Raw genomic sequence first — 6000 nt, 5'->3', positions numbered from 1 at the left:
TTTTTTTATTTTGGGCAAATTTACGATTCAATACGCATATATTCCTCAATGATATATGCAGTGTATGTGGTATGTGTTTATGGAATGATTGTATGATATAGTTAATTTCTCACATTTCACCCGTGAGATAAAAAAAGATACTTCTTAGAAATTAGGATGGATGGTGTGGGGAACTGTATGGATAGATGGTGTATGGGGGGGGGGTGAGAACTGTATATGTGGATGATTTATGGGGGGGGGGGTGAGAACTGTATATGTTGATGGTGTATGGGGGGAGGTGAGAACCCTTTGTTGAATTGCTGACATACACAATACCCCAAACACTTAATATCCAAGTCTCCCAGCACAATCTCCGCACAGTTTTCAAGAGAGCAGCAGGTAATATGGAGGCCCCACCTGAAACCCCACCTCTGTATGCCTCCTGCAGCCAGCCAGACCCCAAAGCAAGATGGAGGCTCCACCTCTGTGTCCCACTTGTAGCACACTGAGTGGATGGAGGAGCGGAGTGCAGGGGGTAGATGGGGAGGGAGAAAGTTTGGCCGGCAGGAGCAGATATCACTGCAGACATGGCGGCACAGTGAGCCACAAGTGGGTCGGGTGAGGCACTGTCTGGTCAGAGGCAGGCAGAGACACAGACATAACCCTAAGTCCGCCCCTGCAATCTGGGGACAAAACTGGGGACAGTGTCCTCAATCTGGGGACTGTCCCCTGAAACCGGGGATGTCTGGTCACCCTAAAGTAGGGGCTGTGAAGGAAAGGGAGGGGGGAGCTGTTTTTGTATAGGGAGGGGCCAGAGGCTTGTGTGTTTACAGATTTGTTTATGTGTGTGGCTGGCTATATATATATATAGATGTGGAAGGGGCTGACATATATACAGGATTGAGGGGGGGGCTGAGTGCGTACAGGTGAGGTGGTTGGTGTGTAGAGTCCGTGGAATGGCCCATGGGCAAGACCTGGGGAATGCTGGTGGTCGGGCACGTGGGGGGCCCATGCCTAAAGCTGTGTAAGGGGCCAAAAAAATTCTGATGGCTGTCACAAACCACTCCTAGTCACTGAGGAAAGCGGCTCCTGAACATATGACTGCTGTGACCGCTGACCACATGATCAGGCAGGAAGCTTGCCTCCACTTCCCATCTTTCAGAACCTTGTGAGGGCACCAAGAGGTTAACCAGTCCTTCTAAGACCGCACAGCAAAGTCGGTGACCGGACTTTTCTATCTATACAGTTTGCTCACCTCCCTGGCCCATTCCAGTTGATGGACAGTGAAATGGCAGCAGAAGACTGAAGAGGTCATCTCCTTCCTCTCTTCTTCTTAAGGCATATTTCTTATTGATACGTAGGCATTGGCCCGGATTCACAAAGACTTACGCTGACGTATCTACTGATACGCCGTGTAAGTCCATGTATGCGCCGTCGTATCTATGCGCCTTATTCTTGTAATAAGATATGCCTGAAATCTGGCTCCATCTGACCGATGTAAGTCTCCTACGCCGTCGTATCTTGGGCGCATGTTTACGCTGGCCGCAAGGGGCGCTTCCATTGATTTACGTGTCGAATATGCAAATGACCAATATACGCCGATTCACGAACGTACTTGCGCCCGTCGCATGAGTATACGCCGTTTACGTAAGGCGTACGTCCGGCGTAAAGATAAACCACCAAATAGCTGGTCTAAGTCATGTTGGGGTATGGACGTCGCAACTGCCGTTGGATTTTACGTTGTTTACGTAAGTCGTACGTGAATGGGGCTGGGCATAGGTTACGTTCACGTCCTTGCCATTGACCCGTCGTATCTTAGGGCGTAAATTCAACGTGATTCTGAGCATGCGCGCGCATGCGGCCGTTCGTTCGGCGCTTCATTTACATGGGGTCACGATTCATTTTAATACAACACGCCCAGTACCTGCCTACTTTGAATTAGGCGGGCTTACGCCGGCCCATTTACGCTACGCCGCCGTAACTTAGGGAGCAAGTGCTTTGTGAATACTGGCTTTGCCTCTCTTTTTTACGTCGGCGTAGCGCCTATGAGCTGCGCTGCGCCCGCTCAAACATACGCCGCTCTACCTGAATCCGGGCCATTGTATCCACTTCGACTGTGCAGCAATTGTTTGTCAAATCCATTTATTTTGTAAAATGATGGAGTTTTCCTTTAAGGACCAGGCGACGTTGGAACGTTTAACAAGTAGAGTGAATTAATTATCTTGGTAGTTTAGTCGTCTCATCACTTGATTGGGGTCAGAAGGTTTCCTTTGATTAGCCTGTTTGTGCGATTCGCAGGCCTTGTAATGTCCACGTTGCGTCTTTGGTTTCTCGCGGGCTTTTAAAGGGTCATTGGAGATGAAGCCAGGCCCAATGTTTCCTCTTCATCTAGAAGGCGCTCAATAAAAATAAGACCGCAGAAAGCAATTAACAACTCTTTCTTCCCGGCCGCATAATTGAACAGTAAGTAGAGTTTGTGATATAAGGGACCCGTGGTGGTGGGGGGGGGGGGGGTCCCCCCCGAGGCTTTCATCCTACAGAGACCCTTCAAATTGAATTTTGCTTCTTGTAGAGCGCGCAAGGTGCCAGCGTACGTCTTCCTTCTGCGCCAGTCTCCAGATGGAGGGCGCTCAACCGCTAAACGAACCGATTGTTTCATTTAGATCAGAATGAAGCATAAGGGGGAAAACAATGGTGCCATCGCTGCGGGTCCTCATCTTGTTGTGTTATTTTTGTTTTAATTTGACAGTCATAACTTTGAAGCAGTGTACAGTATATGTTGTGGTGCACTGTACTCTACTGCTGGCAACAAATTGTGCCAGTGCAATACATCACACACCCAAGTACCGTATATACTCGAGTATAAGCCGAGTTTTTCAGCACATTTTTTTGTGCTGAAAATGCCCCCCTCGGCTTATACTCGAGTCACCTTTTTGCGCCTGATCTTACGGTATTTGGGGACCTGGTACCAGCCGGCCGTAGGTCCCCTGGACCCTAAACTTGGCACCCATGTAGCCTCCCTCTTCCTCTACAAGAGTGCAAAGTTTTTCCGGGGGACCTTCGGCCGGGGAGCACCGATTTTTTTTCAAACCCGGGCACCCCTTCCATAGACTCCCATGTTGTACCTGGTGGCCGCGATGTCCGCCGGGTACACGCGATCGACGGTGACAGCAGAGACGTGGAGCTCTGTGTGTAATGATGGGGTGTAAACACAGAGCTCCACGTGCTGTCAGAGGAGAGGAGACCGATCTGTGTCCCTTGTACATAGAGACACAGCATCGGTTACCTCCCCCAGTCACCCCCTCCCCCCACACAGTTAGAACACACCCAGGATACACATTTAACCCCTTCCTCACCCCCTAGTGTTAACCCCTTCCCTGCCAGTCACATTTATACAGTAATTAGTGCATTTTTATAGCACTGATCGCTGTATAAATGTGAATGGTCCCAAATTTGTGTCAAAAGTGTCCGATATGTCCGCCGCAATATCGCAGTCCCAATAAAAATCGCATATCGCCGCCATTACTAGTAGAAAAAAAATCATAATTCTGTCCCCTATTTTGTAGGCGCTATAACTTTTGCGCAAACCAGTTGCTTATTGCGATTTTTTTTTTTTTTTTACAAAAATACGTAGAAAAATACGTATCGGCCTTAAAGGGGTGGTTCCCCCTTAAAACAAATTTCTAACAATACATATGGAAGACTGCTTACATGCGTACATACCTCGATATCGCCGTTTCATCCCTCGACTTCCGGGTATGAGTCTTGTGGCGGTGGGCGTTCCTAGTTGATTGACGTTCCTCCGACCGACGCATACTTGACGTCACGACTTTCCGAAAGAAGCCGAATGTCGGCTCTATACGGCGCCTGCGCAATGACGTTCAGCTTCTGTCGGAAAGTCGTGACGCGCAGTATGCGCCGGTCGGAGGAACGTCAATCAACTTGGTCCAGCAAGACTCATACCCGGAAGCCGAGGGATGAAACGGCGATATGCGATATGATCGAGGTATGTACGAAATAAAAAAAAAAAAAATGCCAGCCTACCCGCAGTGTAAGCAGTCTTCCGAATGTATTGTTAGAAATTTGTTTTAGGGGGAACCACCCCTTTAACTGAGAAAAAAAAAATGTTTTTTTAAAAAACAAAAAATTGGATATTTATTATAGCAACAAGTAAAACATATATATATTTTTTTTAAATTGTCGCTCTTTTTTTGTTTATAGCGCAAAAAATTAAAACCGCAGAGGTGATCAAATACCACCAAAATAAAGCTCTATTTGTGGGGAAAAAAGGACGTCCATTTTGTTTGGGAGCCACGTCGCACGACCCCGCAAATGTCAGTTAAAGCGACGCATTTCCCGGAAGCTGAAATTTCGCCTGGGCACGAAGGTGGTTTATGTGCCCAGTAAGCAAGTGGTTAACAGCGAGTGGGAGCGAGTGCTTTGTGAATCCAGTGCTTGCCTCTGTGCGCTGCGTCGGCGTAGCGTATATTAGATACGGTACGCCCGCATAAATATGCGCCGATGTATGTGAATCCGGGCCTTCATATCTTGTGGTGTGCTGTGCTCTACTGCTGACAATGAATTGTGCCAGCCCAGTAGATCACACACCGAAGTAAGTGCGTTGCCATGCGTTGTGACACCGTGTGTAAATGTGTGCATTTTGGTGAGTCAATGAACAGGTGTAATCAGAGTAAAAATGTAACACACTTGCAGTGTTTGCTTGTTAGCCTTCGCGGTTCACTGATTTTTGCTTGGACTATCTGATTAATCTTCGAGCCGGGTTCTTTTTTTAAAGCACGCCATTAAAAAATAAAAGCATACAAAGCGCACTTTGCAGATGAAAGCCTTTTAATAGCTAAGCACGCCGTTTAATGGGCTGGCATAAGACTTGTTCCTTTTCATACCTTTTTTTTTTTGTTGTTTCTCAACCATTTTTTTCCCCCTCTCGTTTTAATACATACAATTTATTTTTTGTTTTAATTGTTCAGTGTACAAAACAAATCGCACAATCGCAGACTCTGTACTTCCTCTTACCCCCCCCTCCACACACACACACCCCCACCGTTTCTATAAAATCCTTCTATTGTGTACTTTTTGTTTCCTTTTTGCTCCGGGTCGGAGAACCAGCAAGCGGTTCATAGCAGATGATTGTGGTGGTAAATGTTTTGGGGGGGGGGGCGTGACTCTGCGCGGTGCATTGAACGAACGCGCAGGACAGACATCGCCTGTTGTATTACGTGAATGGCCTCGGTAGAGCCCCCGCGGCCTCGTCATTATTCAGGAACCGGGGAGAAACACTTGGCCTTTTGTTGGAAAGAAACTCCTTAGGCTGCCAAAAAGAATTAGCAATTAAGGATCTTAATTAACAAAAAGCAGTGTTAAATCTGTGGGAACACAGCACAAACAAGTTGTAATTAGAGCGATCAGTGGTGGCGGCTTTTCACGGGGCATTGGATACATTGTTGCACTTTTTTTTTTTTTATTATAGAAAATTCTGCATTGCATAGCTGTTGTGTTTTTATTGTACTTTGTGCTTTTTATGTGCTTTTTTTTCTATTTTTAAATCTCGCTATAATATTTATTGCAGCGTGGCGTCTTTATAAATTATGTAGGGCCACCACTGGTCTGTCAACTTTCATACCAACTCTTTTTTACACAAAGTCTACGGCTTTTGCTACGCTCATTGCTAAAAGCTGGATGCGGTCAGACGTGAAGATTTTGTACTCGGAATGACTCCACGCTTAACCGGCCTGCTAAGTGGCTCTTAATTTTATCTCCACCCTTTAGAAAATCGTTTTTGGACATTTAAGCGGACTTTACCGGTACCAGAAAGGAACACTATAAAGCTTTACAAAAAGAAATAGATTTATTTGATGTTACAAAATGAATAAAAGTATATAGAATAAAACAAGAGAAAATTGAGCTCTAAGGGCCAGATTCAGGTACAATTGCGCCCGTGTAACGTAAGCCGTTTACGTTACACCGCCGCAAGTTTTCAGTTTTAGTGCCCGATCCACAAAG

At 46.4% G+C, this 6000-nt stretch overlaps 1 protein-coding gene across 1 annotated transcript in view; it reads left to right on the top strand.

Moving 5' to 3' along the window:
• Nucleotides 1-6000, top strand: part of TRAPPC9 (trafficking protein particle complex subunit 9) — an 806634-nt gene that overhangs the window by 523384 nt on the left and 277250 nt on the right. The window lies entirely within an intron of this gene.

The sequence above is a fragment of the Rana temporaria genome, chromosome 5, assembly GCF_905171775.1.
Source record: "Rana temporaria chromosome 5, aRanTem1.1, whole genome shotgun sequence".
Classification (NCBI taxonomy): domain Eukaryota; kingdom Metazoa; phylum Chordata; class Amphibia; order Anura; family Ranidae; genus Rana; species Rana temporaria.
Note: the sequence above shows the minus strand (reverse complement) of the source record. Positions and strands in the feature narration are given on the sequence as shown.